The sequence below is a fragment of the Myodes glareolus genome, chromosome 4 (assembly GCF_982192425.1).
Source record: "Myodes glareolus chromosome 4, mMyoGla1.1, whole genome shotgun sequence".
Classification (NCBI taxonomy): domain Eukaryota; kingdom Metazoa; phylum Chordata; class Mammalia; order Rodentia; family Cricetidae; genus Myodes; species Myodes glareolus.
Window position 1 is genome coordinate 15,349,556 of NC_142029.1, and position 17,398 is coordinate 15,366,953.

Below are 17,398 nucleotides of genomic sequence, written 5' to 3' on the forward strand. Positions count from 1 at the left end.
TGTGTGTGTCTGTGTGTGTGTGTGTGTGTGTGTGTGTGTGTGGTGTATATACCATTGGCATGCAGTGCCTTGGAAAGCCAGAAGGGGTGCTAGATTTCTCCTGAAACTGGAGTTAAATGGGGTTGTGAGCCACTAATGCTGGATTTCAACCTGGGTCCTTTGAAAGAGCAAGAGCAGCTAAGAATCTTAACCTCTGAGCCATCTCTCCAGTCCCTCTGGACTCCATTTTGACTTTTACTACCTACATGTTTTCTCACTTATTTATTTGTTTGTTTGTTTGTTTATTTGGTTTTTCAAGACAGGGTTTCTCTGTAGCTTTGGATCCTATCTTGGACCTTGCTCTGTAGACCAGGCCAATCTTGAACTGACAGAGCTCTGCCTGTCTCTGCCTCCCGAGCACTGGAATTAAAGGCTTGCGCCACCATCATCCAGCCTAACTACATTTTTTTTCTTTTTTTTTTTTGTTTCGTTTTTTTCTTCTTTTTTCTTTAAAGATTTATTTTATTTATTATGTATACTTCTGCAGACCAGAAGAGGGCACCAGATTTCATTACAGATGATTGTGAGCCACTGTGTGGTTGCTGGGAATTGAACTCATGACCTCTGGAAGAACAGCCAATGCTCTTAACCTCTGAGCCATCTCTCCAGGCCCCTTCTTTTTCTAGCTACATGTTTTATCCTTTCACAAGAGAAATTCAGAATGAAGATGACTTTGTTTACAGACAGTGTAAGACCCAGCTGACTATTTTTCCCAGATCTCTTATCCATAAGTTTCAGTAAAGTCTAGGTTGTCTGGTTGAGGCCTGTTTGGGCAGTCACCTCTGACCCATTTGTGTCCCTTTGGCCTGGACATATCCTGCTACTGCTGAACCCCTCCTGGGAATTCACCAGGCTTGCAGGGAATTCAGCATTGACTCAAATCCTGAGTTATGGTGACCTCTTCTCCAGATGGACTCATCTACCTCCCGCTTTCCTGGGGGTGTGTTTCCTTATCCAGGAGCGGAAATGCAAACTTCTTAGCTCCGGGGACTGTGACTTTCACTTCTCTGCCTTTGGCCTTCTTGCTTGACTGATAAAGGAGCAGATGCTTAGTAAAGGACTTTTTGGTTCATTTGTCTACTGTTGTAGTTCCTTTGACTCTCTCTCTCTCTCTCTCTCTCTCTCTCTCTCTCTCTCTCTTTTGAGATAGAATTTTATGTAGTGCACCTTTCTTTTGAATTTTTTTTTTGTTTTTTTTTTGTTTTTTGTTTTTCGAGACAGAGTTTCTCTGTAGCTTTGGGCCTGTCCTGGACTAGCTCTTGTAGACCAGGCTGGCCTCGAACTCACAGAGATCCGCCTGCCTCTGCCTCCCGAGTGCTGGGATTAAAGGTGTGTGTCAGCACTGCCCGGCTAAATTTTGTTATTTTTTAAGTGTTGTCTTCTTATATTTTTATGTGTATTATATTTTTATATGTATGTCTGTCTGCGTGTGTGTCTGAGCAGGGAGTCCAGAAGGGGGCATTGGATCCTCTGGAACTGGAGTTACAGATGGTTGTTAACTGTCACGTGGGTGCTGGGAATCAAACCGAGATTTTCTGGAAGAGCAGCCAGTGTTCCTAACTGCTGAACCAAATCTCTCCAGCCCCAGACCTGAATTTTCTGTGTATGAGATGATGACCTCGAGCTTCAGATCCTCCTAACTCCCCTAAATGCTAAGATTACAGACAAATGCCACCACAACTGGTTTTCAGTGTTGGAGATTAAACCCGGGGCCTCAGTGCCTGCCAGGCAAGCATCCTACCTGAATCACAGCCAGTTCCTCTCCACCTGCCCCTTCTTTTTCAGATAAGGTTTCACTGTGCGACCCTGACTAGCCTGGAACTTGCTCTATAAAACAGTGAGATAGTCCTGCTTCTGCCTCTCTTGTGCTGGGATTATAGGCCCAAACCACTGCTCTAAAGTCTCAAATTATAGGTATTGATAGCTTTAAGGCAAGTTGTAGCTCAGCATAGAATAGGGCTAGGGTTTAAATGTATTCTGTGGGTATATAGAAGTCACAGAGCGGCCAGGCGGTGGTGGCGCAGGCTCCAATAAGCTATAGAGAAACCCTGCCTCAAAAAACCAAAAAGTAAAAAATAAAAATGTCAGACAGTGGTGGCTGGTGCAAGCCTTTAATCCCAGCACTTGGGAGGCAGAGGCAGGCAGATCTCTGAGTTTGAAGCCAGTCTGATCTACAAAGTGAGTTTCAGGATAGCCAAGGCTACACAGAGAAATCTTGTCTCGAAAAGCCAAAAGAGAAGAAGAAGAAGAAGAAGAAGAAGAAGAAGAAGAAGAAGAAGAAGAAGAAGAAGACGACGAAGAAGAAGAAGAAGCCAATCAGACTCTTTGAAAGATCTTAAGATTTTTCCAAACTATTTCCTGTTAGGCATTGGGAGAACTCATTCAACTAGGAGTTCATTCTTTACTTGTGTTGGAGACTGAACCCAGGGCTTCATGCAATTTAAAATCTTTCTCTACCACTGAGCTACAGCTATATCTTTATTCCAGCTTTATTGTGTGTAGGAGAAATGACAGACTGCCAGCAATCAGGAGGCAGAGGCAGGAGGATCTCTGTGAGTTCCAGGCCAGCCTGGTCTACAGAGAGAGTTTCAGCACAGGCAGGGCTATATAGAGAAACCTTGCCTCAAAAAACTTTAAAAGAAAAGAAAAGAAGACTGTAGCCAGGCATGGTGGTCTAGGGCTGCAATCTTGATACTTGGAAGGCTCATGCACAAAGAGTGTTTGAAGCCAGCCTGGTCTAGTGAGCTTCAGGTTAGTCAGGGCAACATAGTGACAATCTATCTAAAAATAAATAATCAGGCTGGAGAGATGGCTCAGCTTACTGTACTTGAATAGGACCTGATTTCACTTCCCAGCACCCATGTTGGGCAACCCACAGGCAATTCTAGGGAAATCCAAAGCATGGGCCAGACACATACACATACATACAATTAAAAATAATAAAGTTAAATCATAAGACAAACAAAACAAGAACGCTTAAGTGACAGACCCAGCTCTAAGACTAGAGATCACAGGGTTAGACAGGAAATAAACAAACTGGCCTCTTCAGTCTGTTTTAGAAACAACCCTTAAATCACACAGAACAACACAGCGTGATAAGTAGGGGTCCGGAGTGGGGGATGGGCCAAACACAGAGTCAAGGAATGAGCTGAGGGCGAGGTAGGTCAAGTGAGAAAAGAATGCTGTGGGCAGAAGGGTTGGCATGTGGGAAGCTTGAGGGAAGCTGGCAGAAGCTTGGAACGTTTGCAGGAACCTAAGGAGGCCCCTTGTGACTGGGGTGTTTGGGGGTACACTGGCTGGGGTGGAATGCAAAAGAAAGGGGGGCTGGGAGGTAGGGCTAGGTATTGAGAGACGTGTAGATGGGGCGCACAGAGAGATAGAGAAGGTAGAGGGATGGGGGTGTTAAGGGAAAGTGGAGAGCACAGAACCAGGCAAGCAGGCCCGAGGAAGGGGGCTGTCTTGTCCCCTGTCAGCTAGAGATCAGGGAGAACACAGAGCAGAGAGGCTCACAGGTAGATAAATCTGAGTTTGGAAGATCACTCTGTTACTGCCTTGGGGCTGGATTAGCAGGGTTCGGAAAGCGGACACCAAAGCAGAGGACAGAGCCCTGTAGCTTCTCCTTTCTGGGGGGCCCACTGTTCTGTGCAAGCACTCACCAGAAGGAAGGCCAGGCCACAAGCAGAGGAGAGGGACGTGCAGGGGGAGGGTTGGCACCTCACTCTCACGCTGATAAGAGGCAGGTGACCTTGGCCCCCGTGGAGACTGGGAGCAGCGCAGCTGTTGCTCCTGGCAAGGGTGCAGGCAATGCGCAGCTGTGGTAGCTACTGGATGCCAGGGTCACCAGGACCTGGGGCCAAGGACATCTGAAAGGAGGGGCTGTTGGTGGGCAAGCAGAGACGTCAAGGCATGGGAGAGGAAGGCTTCACAGGTCTGCTGGGGGCAATGGCCCACTAGGATCCAACTGTCCAGGAACAGCTGCACAGAAGCAGGAGGGGGGGACTGACTGGGCAGTAGCAGGTGATGAAGTCCTCTCACTGCAGAGTTGTGGGAAAGAACTGGTGGTGGGCAGGGGAGGATGGGGGGCTGGGAGAAGGGGCAGGAGGACCTGAGGAGACCTTGGAGAAAAATATATCAAAGGTCCTGAGTCTTGCTTGAGGGACGTGCTCATAATTGAAGGTAAGGCAGAAGCAGGAAAATTTCTAAAAATACCAGGCCACCCTGGTCTATATGATGACTTCTAGGACAGACAGGCCTATATAGCGGAGATCCTGTCTCACTGTATGATAGCAAGCATAAAAAAGAAAAAGGAGGAGGAAGAGGAGAAAAGGCCTGAAAGTAAAACACACACACACACACACACACACACACACACACACACACAGAGAAAGTGGAAGGGAAGTAAGGGCACTACTTGGGAGGTAGGGGATCAATGGGAGGGGGACAAGAGAGAGAGCAATTCCGGATCTCAAAATACATTATGTACATGAATGAAAATGGCATAACAAACCCCATTATTATGTATAATTAATATATGGTAATACAAAACTTAAAGAAGAAAAGAAGGGGGGGGGAAGAGCCTGCAGGAGTCCTCATTCAAATGCAGCTAGAATTCCTCAAGGGAGGAAAAGCTGGGCCAGGAGCAGGGACCTAGGTGGAAAACCAGGTAATCTTTCCTCCATTCCCAGGACTTTCCCAAAGACCAGACGTCTAGAGCCTTCCCAGAACCCCTTTCAGAGCACCCCCCACAGTCTTCTCCCGGCCCCCCACACCTGCCTTGCTTATTCTCTACTATATGGCAGTCCCTTCTCCTCAAAAGGGAAACAAACAAAGGCCTGGGGATTCCTAAGAGCCCTTGTGAATCTCTGGTCCGTCCGGGTGATGGACAGAAAAAGGGGTTTGTTTACCCAGGGTTGCCAATTCTGTCTATGCTCGCTTAGCTTTTAGTGGGCCTCAGGCTCCCTGAGATTTCACTTCCTGTGAACATATGGTCTTGACTGGAAGTGAGTCTTGTCCCAATGGCTGTAGGTGTGGCAAGGTGGCCAGTGAATTCCCATTTTTCTGTTCACTGTAATGCTAGGGTCTCAGTGCCTCACCTGGAACCAGCTACCAAGTGGCCCAGAGGTCAGCTGAGGCCAGCCTTTCTCTCTGGGATCCTCCCAACGTGAGAGGTACAGCCATTGAGTTCTGGTACTGGGGCCCAGAATATTCCTTTGGGAGCAGGCTTTTCTCTGTTGTCCCACATCCTCATCTTTGTACCAGCTGCCACAAACCCTCAAATGCCTGGGGCACGGAGATGACGAAACAATTCTTTTCACCTTTTCTGGAAAAACCCCTTCATCTACCATGAATTGGGTCTTTGTATGGCCCCGTGGAGCTGGCAACACTTGTATAGAGAGATGCCACCATGAGTGTTGTAAGCCCTGTTCCCCAGGCCTTGTCTCCCACAATACAGAGTCCTGGTTTCAAGTGGGGTTTCTCTCTCACTCTCTTTCTTACTATAAGTGCCTTTTGGGACCCAGCCCTTCTCTCTGAATCTTCTTCCTCCCTGGGGTCCCTCGGCCTGTCCAGACCAATGACTCTATCTAATAGATGTAACACCTTCCCTGGGAATCGCGTTTATTTATTTATTTTTTTTAAGATTTATTTATTTATTATATATACAACATTCTGCAGGCCAGAAGAGGGCACCAGATCTCATTACAGATGGCTGTGAGCCACCATGTGGTTGCTGGGAATTGAACTCAGGACCTCTGGAAGAGTAGCCAGTGCTCTTAACCTCTGAGCCATCTCTTCAGCCCCTGGGAATCGCGTTTATTCACAGAGAACCTCGCCAGGACTTTGGTCCAGTTTGGGTAGTGACAGTAGCAGCTGACCCTTGGGTGCCACCAGCAGGGAGTTGGCAGGAGGAATATGGGCTGGGAAAGCAGGCTGAGGCTTCATGAGGTGATCCTACACTCATCCTGAGGCTCTCCTCCATGTCTGTGTGTGTGTCCGCAGTCCTGAGGTCATTGGGTGAAGAATATCCTGGAGTTCATATTAGAGCAGTAACCCCCACTACTCCTCGTTCTTTTCCTGACTCCTGAGTTCGAAAGGATCCAGCTGGGCAGGGTCTCCCTGAAGCCCTTGTTTGTTCATACCAGGAGTTGCCCAAGCCTGAGGAGCCCTTCCTCCCACCGCAAGGATGTCCCTTCCCCCTCAGCTTTCCTCCCCCAAGGGAGCAGACACTCCACATTCCAACGGAGGTAGAGTGTGCCTTTTCCTCTCTAAATGCTTGTTCTGACTTGATTTCCAAGATGCCTGATGCCCCACCCCCACGTGACCCCCTTTTTTGCCCCCACCCAGCCTGCCATCTTCCTCAACCCTCCTGTGTTTTCTCACCTGTCTTTTTTCCACCTAGCAAGAGGAGGAGGACTGCAGGGCTGGCTGAGGCCCAGCTGCTGCCCCCTGATCTCACTACATTCCTTTCAGGAAGCCTGAAGGCACCTTTCCCTCCTTAGGGCCCCTGGCTCTGGGATCCTCTATCCATGCGGGAAACCTCAGCCGGTGAAAGGGCACCTCAGAGTCTGCCTTCCCATCAGTTGTTCCTGCTCCATTTTTCACTGTTGCTTTCACTGCTCGGGTCTGAGTGACTTCTTTTTATTTATTTACTTATCTATTTATTTATTTACTTATTTAGTGTGTGTGTGTGTTTGTAGACCAGAGACAAAGGGACAACTTTCTAGAACTGATTCTGCCTTCTGCTTTCTGCCATGTGTCCCTAGGACTAAAGTCAGGTTGTCTGATTTGGGGGCAAGTGCCCTTACCTGCCCAGCTATCTTTCTGGCCCAGACTCGAATTAGTGATCCCCAAGGGACCTTAGACCTGCCTGTGGCTGTGGTCATTCCCTAAGTTTGTTCTACTCCTCCCCTAGAAAATTTCAGGATGTTCCTTTTCACCTTCTGCAGCCTCTGCCTTTCAACAGACACCTTGCCTTCCCAACTCCAGACAAAACTGCAGGCAGCTAAAGGTTGATGAGGAAGGGAAAGAACTAGTTGTCCCCAGGGATGGGCCTTACAGTTGGCTGTTCAATATCAAGTGGTCAGTTCTGAAATCATATACGTATAAGCAATGCTAAACAAACTCAACAGGTTGCATTTATATATTTATGCATATATATATATGCACTAATAACAGTGAAAGAAAAAAGAGGCCAGGAATTGGAGAGAGAGCTGGGAGGAAGCATGGAAGTAAAAGGATGAAATTATGTAATTCTATTTTGATTTAAAAAAAAATAAACAAGTTCGGTGGTGGTGGCAAACTCCTTTATTCCCAGCACTCAGGAGGCAGAGGCAGGCAAATCTCTGCCTTTGAGGCCATCCTGGTCTACAGAGGGAGTTCCAGGACAGACAGGGCTACACACAGAAACTGTCTCAAAAACAAACAAACAAAAAGAAAACACCAAAAACAGAACACAAAACAAAACAAAAAGAAAAAAAGAAAGGCAAATGAATTAATGTTTCACCCTGGTCCTGGCCCAGACCCTTGACTCATTCACATACATGGTCCTCTGCTATTTTCAGTGATCAGATAGGGTCACAGGCCTCACCTACAGTCACTTGATGATGAGGTGGCCAAAATGCTCAGGGCAAGTGACTTACAAAATGTGTCCTTTCATGAAAGACTCACGATGAGCTAAAATCCATCCACCCCTCCTACAACCCTACTGGAGACATTCATTGGTTCTATGGTTTTCATTCTTTTTTCTTCCCTTTTTTTTTTTTTTTTATTTTGACAGTATCTGGTGTAATCCAAGCTGGCCTCAAGCTTGATATGTAGTTGAGTCTGCTGGTCTTGAACTTGTGATCCTCCTGCCTTCACCTCTCACGTGCTAGTCCTGGGATTATATCTGGCTTTTTTTCCTCTCCATTTTTCCTAAGGTAGGATATCATTATGCAGCACTAATGTGGAATTTACTGTGCAGCCCAAGCTAGTCTCAAATTCCATGCCCTCCCCCTTGTGCAGATGGAATCTGGCTTCAATCTTACAGCCCTTCTGCCACTCAGCTCTCTTGTCTCTTTGTCATCTCAAAAAAGCTGAGGTGACCGGGTGAGGGTGGCACATGCTTTTGAGCCAGCACTCGGAGGCAGAGGCTGGTGGATCTCTGTGAGTTCGAAGCCAGCCTGCTCTACGGAGTGAGTTTCAGGACAGCCAGGGCTACATAGAGAAACTCTGTCTCCCTGTCTGGAGAGGGATGGTGAGGCGGGAAGCTGAGGTGGTGGGGATGGAAAGATGACTTAGTGGTTAAACTGTGAAGCTGCTCTTGTAACAGCACAAATTCAGTTCCTGTCACCCACATCTGGCAGAACTCCAGCTCGAGAGGGGACCCTGGGCACCTGCACTCAGGTGTGCATATGCCTCCCATAATTAGAAATACAGGGGTTGGAGAGATGACCAGTGATTAGGGGCCCTGCTACTTTTCCAGAGGACCTGGACTGGACTGCCAGCACCCACATGGTGTCTAACACTGTCTGTAACTTCATCTCCAGGGGATCCACCATGCTCTTCTGGCTTCTTCAGGTACCAGGCAAGCATATAGTGCATAGACACACATATAGGTAAACACACACAAATTTAAAAGAGAAAACAAAACAAAACGTGGAGAAGAGTGATTAAAAAAGACGCCTGGCAACATTATCAGCGCCTGGTGTTACCACTGTGTTCATGTGCATGTACATGTACGCATGTCCACATAAACTTCTACTTCTCTCACAACAAACAGATAAACAGAGACACAGAGAGCTGAAGGGAGCCATGTATGGTAACAGGTGGCTATAGTCCCAAGAGAGCTCAGGGATTCTAGTTCACTCAGGCAGGCCAGCAGAGAGAGACCCTATGTGGGGAGTAGGTGGGGATGGGCTGGCAGGGACAATCATCACAAAAACAGTTGTCTGAAGGAGTCCTTTTCTTTCGACTCATAAATGCTGGAGATTCCCCAGACTGGAGAAGTGAGATGGTCAGAAGCCCTCCCTGTCCCCGTCAGCACACAGCCTACAGCAAAGGCTGTCTTTTACTTGAGACCCACATTTTTTCAGTGTTCCAAAGGTGTATAGACCAGCCAGAACAGTGTATCGGAACAGCAAATGTGTACAGCTCTTCAGTATCTCTGATACTGGTATTCCCAGAGGGGTGCTCAGGCTAATGAAAGAAACAGGCTTAGGTCTCAGGCCAGCTCTAAGAGGAAGAGGAGAAGAATTTCTGCCTAAATTTAGGAGCATCTGGGTGAATCTAGTCTATTTGGCAAAGTCTAGACCTAATCTGGTGTTTAGTCTAATGCTCAAGGCTACAGGTCCAGTATTTTGACCTTGAGGGAACCGCCTTGTGAACCGCCTTGTCCTTTAGCCAGTAGAGAGGAGGACGTAATGAAGAAGGGGTCCTTGGACACTGTGTTCACTGGGGGAATAATAACTTTTATTTCTTCAATCTGTATTTATCCTTGCTGTGAGTTCCTGCCCTATAAGAACTTGATGCTTCTAGGGAGGTCAGGTATGGCTGCAACGGCTCATCTGATTGATAGGTTTGTGCCACCCATGTGGCTGGAGCTGGAGAGATGGTTCAGTGGTTAAGAGCATTGGCTGCTCTTCCAGAGGATCCAAGTTTGATCCCTAGGCCCACATAGGCAATTAACAATCATCTGTAACTCCAGTTGCCTTGGTGCACATGCTCACATGGTACAAACATACATGCCGGCAAAATGCCATACATATAAGTAAAAGTAAATAAATCTAGCCAGGCAGTGGTGACGCACGCCTAATCTCAGCACCCAGGAGTCAGAGGCAGGCAGATCTCTGTGAGTTCCAGGATAGCCAGGGCTGTTACCAAAAAGAAGACAAAACAAACAAACAAATAAACAAACAAAATAACAAAATAATAACATAAAAATAAAAACATTTAAAAAAATAGATACATCTTAAAAGAAAGAAATAGAAAAGCTTGGTGGCCCTGGATGGTGACTCATACCTCTAATCTCAGCTCTAGGTAGGTTGAGAGGCATGAGTTCTTTCTTTCTTTCTTTCCTTCTTTTCTTTTTTTTTGTTTTTTTGTTTTTTGTTTTTTTGTTTTTCAAGACAGAGTTTCTCTGTAGCTTTGGAGCTTTGGAACCTGTTCTGGAACTAGCTCTTGTAGACCAGGCTGGCCTCGAACTCACAAAGATCTGCCTGGAAAGGCATGAGAATTTTTCAAAAACAGTTTGAACTACACATGGGTTTCAGGGTAGCCTGGGCTATAGAGTCTCAAAAAAAGCAAAGGATGGGCTGGAGAGATAGCTCAGCAGTTAAGAGCCTTGCCTGCTCTTCCAAAGGTCCTGAGTTCAAATCCCAGCAACCACATGGTGGCTCACAACCATCTGTAATGAGGTCTGGTACCCTCTTCTGGTCTGAAGGCATACACACAGACAGAATGTTGTATACATAATAAAGAAATGAAGAAAAAAAAGCAAAGGAAAGAAAAAAAGAGAAGAAAAGAAAGGGACCAGTGGAAATGCAGTGCCTTAGAAGAGAAGAAAGAATGGGCTGCTGGGCTGCTGGCAGCTGCTCTTGGATAAACTTATCAGTCCTTACTTTCTGCCAGAGCTGCAGGACAATTTGCCTTCTGTTAAGTCTAAACTAAAAGGACCCTTCCCTCGCTTTGACCTGGCAGGATGGCTTTGGCAGCTCACGGTCCCAGGCACACTTGCAGGCCGGGCATCTGAGTCACTAGTTTACCCTTGCTCAGTCCTGGACTCTGGACTGAAGGAAGAATCAGCCGCAGGAGCTGGTATTTCGTAAGATGAGTCTGAGGACAGACATTGGCACTTGGTGCCTCAGGAACGTGCCAGAATAAAACGCCTTGGAATCCTAAAATTAGAGGAATGAGCATTTGTTCCATGGAGGTGTTTACTGGATTGGGTCTAGCTAGAACGAAGGTCTTAGCTTTAATAAATCATGTCAGTCCCAAGCAAACATGGGACATTTGACTTGCACAGGCCTAACACAGGGCTTAGAGCTTGGGCTGACTGCCAACCAGGAGGTAAGGCAGGCAGGACCAACTCAGTTTCCTCCTTTCAAACAGAAGTTGAGCTTTTGCTCTTTTTGTTTGTTTTGACAGAGTTTCATATAACACAGGCTCCCTTCAAACTTGCTATGTAGCCAATGTTGGATTAAAAAAATAATTTGCTTATTTTTATTTTATGCACATTGGTGTTTTGTCTGCATGTATGTCTGTGTGAGGGTGTTGGAACCCCTGGAACAGGAGTTCCAGACAGTTGTGAGCTGCCATGTGGGACCTCTGGAAGAGCAGCCAGTGCTCTTAACTGCTGAGCCACCTCATGTTAAAATTTTAACTTCTGATCTTCCTGCCTTTATTTTATTTTAATTTTGTGACAGATGCTTGCTAGTTATACCTCAAAATTGAACCCCTACTTTATACAGCTAGCTGTATAGCTATTAAATGATGGTTGGTGCCATGTTAGGCCAAGCAAATTGTCAAGGACTTACATTTAAGTGGAAGAAACAAATCTTACACAACTGCCTTTCCCTTCCTGGGTACTCTTGGGAGGAAGGAATAGTGAGCAGCTAAGGGTTTAGGGGTGCTGATGGCAGACTACCAGTGTGAAGAGCCTCTATCTTAGTCTTTCCGACTGGCTGGGAACAGCCATGTTACCCCGTTTGGGATGGCCCTCCCTAGTGGAGCTCCGTTGTGCTGAGCTGGTGAATGGGCTGTGCAGTTCCTAAGTGGGAGAACGTTTTAACTATCAGAACAGAGGGAAGTAACTAGGACTTAACTTTCTAGCCCACCCCACATCGAGGACCATGAAAAGAACTGTTCATCTTTATCTTCACTTTAGTGTGAACACTAGTGATGGCAGGAGAGGCCCAAAGGGTGATGTTACCTCCAGCCAGAACAGGCTTCCTGTTTTCTAGGTCCTAAGCAAACATGGGGCTTTTGAAGAAACCTCAACTTCAAACAAAAATAAAGAAAGACAGCAATGATGCCCAAAGTACAAGGCTGCTGTGGGCTGAGGGGAAACATAGGTGGGATATGCCAAGCCTAAGACGGGCAGAGGGAGTAGGAAATATCAGGACCGTCGTGGGGCCCTAGCATTCCAACCGAGTCCCAAATTTCAGGAGGTAAGGATTGGAAAGATGTGGTTGTCAGGACTGTAGTCAAACACTGATCTTGTATTTAGGACCAGGAAGGAACTTACCCTTACACTTTCTAGTCAGGGAGAGCACACCTCTTGACCATAGCGCTAAGTTTGCTTGGACATGGAACACCGTGATCCGTGCAAAGGCAATGTAAAAAAAAAAGGGGGGGGAACTACTTGGAATCCACGTATTTCCAGTAAGGTTGGAAGAGTTTCTTCAGCTTCTTTGCAAACAGCAGTACCCCAGAGGTGTCCTTGAGGCTACATACACTGCCCTTTTAAAATTACATCTTATTTATTTATTTATTTATTCATTTATTTATGATAAAGTGTTTCTCTGCATAGTCCTGGCTATCCTGGAACTCACTTTGTAGACTAGGTTGGCCTCAAACTCAGAGATCTGCCTGCCTCCACCTCCTGAGTGCTGGGATTAAAGGCATCCTCCACCATCACCTGGCTTTTTACATCTTACTTATTTATTGTGTGTGCATTTATGTGCTTGGAGTCAGAGGACAACTTGCAGCAGTAGGGTCTTTCCTTCCACCATGTGGGTCCTAGGGCTCAAACTTAGATCACCAGGCTTTGTGAAAAATGACTCTACTGTCTAAGTCACCTCTCAGCCCCTGATTAGTTTTAGAGACAGGGTAGCCCAAGTTGGCCTGGATACTCATTATGTAACCCGGAATGACTTTAAATTCGCAGCAACCCTCACGCCTCAGTTTTTTTGTGTGCTGATACAGATGTGAGCCCCCATGACCAGTTCATTCTTAGCCTTTGTAAAATAGTATACTCTTAGAGTTGGAATTTGAGAAGCCATTAACTCTTCAGTTATCATCTAAGGGCTGACTTGAGGTTGCTCTCTTGGATTTTAGTTCCTTTTTCTTTTCTAGCCTATATGAGCTACTCACTTAAGTATTCAGAATTACAAACAGGTATTTGAGGTAGCACATTCCTTCCTGATTTTTCTGAAAATTGTTTCTCCTAGGCACTTCTGAAGAGACCTACCTGGCATTTAAGTAGGAACCCCAGGCAAAGTAGCCGCCGGGTCTGTATTCAGAGTGTGCTTGCTGATAACAGCATGTGTCTGGAACTCCAGCCTGGCCATAGGCCAGGGATGAATGGATTCATTCTAGCAGTGTGGGGTAGAATGGGAGCAGAGCCCACCACACACTTTCCATTTCCACAGCCATCGTCCACTGTTGGGCTTAGTAACTTGTCAAGTCTCCATGCTCTGGAGTTTGGGCCCTCTGGGAAGTCCCGGGGAGAGTTAAGTTACTTTAGGACCCTCCATAAAGGGAGGCCAGATTCTAGCAGTAACCACCCATCTAAAGAATGTGGGCCACCGGGGGTGAGTGACCTGTGCTAGCGGGTCAGAGCTATTTTGAGCTCCAGAGGAGGCACTGCATTTTAGCTTTCCAAGGAGGGGGAGGGGAGGCCTGTTGTATGACAAGCACTAAAAAATGGGTTACCTTCCTGCCCACCCACCCGGATCTGGCCCTAGCGTCTCCATTCATGTTAAGAGTAGGGTAACAAGGCCTCTTCCTTTGCAATTCGGAGGGCGCTTCCTGAGTATTTGACTGGCTTAGATACCTCTCGATTTTTGCTCGAAGAAAATTCGGGGCAGCTGACTGGTGGCCTGCTGTGGCCGGACCGGTTCGCCGGCCTGTCCAGACCTGGGTTTAGTCTTTAGAAGTTGGGAAGGGTGCCCCACCCCCACTCCAGTCACCAAGGGCTTCCAGCTACCGGGACTGGCTAAGGCGTGTCCCGGGACCCACTCGCGACTCCGGGGGCGGGGCCTTTCCATTGGGGCGTGGCTTTTGGGGCGGGGGCGTAACAGGCCAATGGGCAGAGAGGTGCGGGACGGGGCGGGGCCTGTACGCGGGTGCGGCGCGCTGCGGGGCGAGCGACGCAGGCAGAAGCGGGCCGCGCGCTGAAGGCCAGTCGGCGCCGCTCGGAGCCGGCCGCAGGATTGGCTGCGGCACTCGCGTGTCAGGCGGTTGCTAGGCTCCGGCCGCGCGCCCCGCCCTCGCGCTCGGCGCCCTCTCACCGCTCGGTACGTGATCGCGCGGAGGCTGCGGCGCGGCGCGGCGCTCGCGCTCCTGGGGCTCGGGGGCGGCAGCGGCGGCAGCTTCGCGCGGAGTCCCCGGGGAGCGGCGGTGGTGTCCCTGGGCCTGGAGGAGCGAACACCTGCCGCGGCCCGCCCGTGGCGCCGGGTGAGTGCGCCGCCCTTCCCCGCCACCGTGTGCCTGCCTGCTGGGGCCGTGATCACCGCTGCCGCCAGCCGAGCCTTCCGCGGAACACCTGCTGCTGCTCCCTTTCGGCCCGGGGCGGGGACACGGCCACGGACGTCCTTGCGGGTGAGGAGGCGGCGCCGCCGCCCGGGCGGAGCCGCCCCTCGGCTCCCTGTCCGGTGGATGAAGGCTCGGAGCGTTGGGTGAGGAGGCCGGAGCTGCGCGCCGCGGCGACGGGCCAGGCCTCAGACCCGGCCCGCGCTCCCGGGAACGCGGGGCCTGCGCATCGGCCGCGGGTGTGTGCCTGCGGGCTGCCTCCGGGTTTCCAGGGGGGGTCGCGGCCCAGTTAGGCGGCATCTCTGCTATAGGGCGCCTGCCAGAGGCTGGGAAGGGCGCCGCCCCCGCCTCTTGCTTTGAGCTGCTCGGCGTCTTGGGGTTCTTTCCTCCCCCTCAGTTGCGCTTCTTTGGAAGCCTCCTTTACTACCTTTGCAGTGGGTATTTGGAAGACCAGTTTCATTTGCGAGCAGATTTCGAAAATGTTCCTAGAGGAAACAGTGTTGCCTCAGAGTCCTTTTGCTATAATTCCAAGTTCATTTATTGACAAACTCAACGGACAATTAAAAATGCATCTTTTAATCTCGGCAATTTGAGAAGCTTTTGTTAAGTTGAATGACATCAGGATTAGTTTTCATGCTGATGACGAAGTTTTTGACTGGTCTGCCTAGTCTGGGGCAGTACCTTTATAGCCTAGAGGGCTAACTTAAGAGTCCAGCCTGCTGTTTCCCTAAATAAGCAAGTAGAAGTAGTTCCTGGCGTGGAAGCCAGACTCGTGAAGTGAGGGTGGTGTTTATAGGACATAACTCCAGATAGAGTTGGGTGTGCTTCCAGATGTTCTGGAGAGTGATGGAGATGGGGCGTTGCAATTTTATCAGCTTATATCATGCTTAATGGTCAGAAACATACTTTTAGAATGTTTCAGTTCTGAAAAAGAACTGAAGCAGTAACGGATTGTGGAGGTGTACAAATCGATGGTTGGAACATGAAGAATTGAAATTCTTTCTGCCTTGAAGTCAAGGACATGGCCTGCATGCTTAAAGGACATAGGGGCTGTTGGAGAAATCAGATTTCACCAGGGAGTTAGTAGCAAGGCCTGTGGGATCCTGTGTGAAGGTAGGCGTGAGTAGCACTATGCAGGCAGGCACCGGGTGGGAACATGAAATGTGCCTCTGTTGACAACCTCAGCGTACAAGTCCTCACTGTTCTTAAAAACAAAACAAAAACTGATTGGGCAAAATGCATTCATTTAGCAAATGTGTGGCGTTACTACCTGCCAACTTCTGGGTAGGCCTTGGGGACCCCTGTATGTAATGCATTTTGTTTTGTCCTTAAGAAAGTATTTTTTGGATTCAATGAGTGAGAATTATAACCCATGATTCGTAGCTACTGCCTACAGAATGTGCTTCCATGATAACCTGAAGAGAGAATTCCTAAACCCTTGCATTCAGTGCCAGCAAGAATTAGCTGGGGGACATAAAGGTTTGTCCTCCCGGAGCTACATGTACATGAGTGTCTAAAATAGTGCCTGGGAGTCATCCAGCTAGACAGGTGGGAGTTCTGGGCCTTTTTTCCACATAGGAGCTCCAACTTTATAGGGTACGGGAGCCCGGGAATACTTTTTATCGTTTGAGTGGCACAATCTAGGCCTGTGTTTAGAAAGATATGTTGATGTCACTTAGGGAGTGGCAGAGAGAGATGGCAGGACCTCTGGTAGTGGAGTCAGGCAGCATAGGGGAGGAAGGAAGAGCCATTTGAGAGGGAATGGCTAGCCTACTGGGAGAGACAGCCTGGGTTCAGGAATGTGCAGGCCAGAAGTCTAAGTCTGACCAAGGATCTAAAACCGCCTCTGGGTGGTTGGGCTTAGTTGTAGACCTCCAAACCTTTTGCTGTTGAGACAGGGTCTCCTGAAGCCCATGCTGGTTTAAACCCATTATGTAGTGAGGCTAGCGCTGAACTGCTGAGCTTTCTGCCTCTAACCCCGAAGTTCAGGGAAAAGGCCTGAGCCACCATACCATCCTCACCTTTAAAACTCCTGATTCTTGAATGGGTGACTGACAGATTTGCTGGTCTGTTAGGTATTAAGAATGGTGGGGTTTGGAGGAATTAGAGTGGGTTGATTTTGACTGGAAAGGAGAGATCTAGCATTTGATTGTTAAAAAACTTGTAGCTTGGTGGAGTGTGTAGCTGTAAATCCTAGGATTTGAGGAGTCTGAGGTAAGAGAAGACCCTAGGATTGGGAGTTCCAGGGCAGCCTGGACTGTGTTGTGAGACCCTGTCTCACACACCTGCCCTCTCTCCTACTTGAGCACGAAACATTGTATTTTCTTTTTTCCCCCTGAGACAGGGTGTCACTGTGTTAGCCCTGGCTGTCCTGGAACTCTGTTCTGTAGACTAGGCTGACCTTGAACTCATATCTTCCCCTCTGCTTCCTTAGTGTTGGAGTTAAAGGCTCAGCCATCATGCCTAGCATGTTCAGTCTTTTACTTTACAGATAGAGGTAGTTTTTCTCGCATCCTGGGTCAGTGATGAGATAGACTTGCATTTCTGGTTTGTGTGCATTATTCTAATACTTAGGAGGAGAATTTCAAAAACTTTTGTGTGTGGCTTAGCACACATTTATGTGAGTGCACTTACACATATAGAGACCAGAGTAGATTCTCTCTATTATTACTCTCCTCTTTATTTTTTGAGACAGGGTCTCTCAGTAAACTTGAGGCTTATATTTCTCCTAAATTCGCACTAGCTGGCTGGCTAATTCTACCCGTTGTTTCTGGAGTTCTTGCTTGCTGCAACATTCTAATTCACAGAACCACACTCTAGCTCCCTGAAATTCTTATACTAGTTGAGGAAATTGAATCACTGAGGAAAGAACATGTCACACTCCACACCTTATTGTGTACATAGTCAGGAT

General features: G+C 48.1%; 1 protein-coding gene across 3 annotated transcripts in view; it reads left to right on the top strand.

Annotated features, from left to right (window-relative positions):
* The first annotated feature begins 14,137 nt into the window (after positions 1-14,137).
* Positions 14,138-17,398, top strand: part of Dag1 (dystroglycan 1) — a 65,150-nt gene continuing 61,889 nt past the window's right edge. Inside the window, exon 1 of one of the 3 annotated variants that reach the window (XM_085688848.2) lies at positions 14,138-14,252. The gene's annotated coding sequence lies outside the window, so the exon portion shown is untranslated. The other 2 variants (XM_085688846.2, XM_085688847.2) reach the window with 2 other exon arrangements.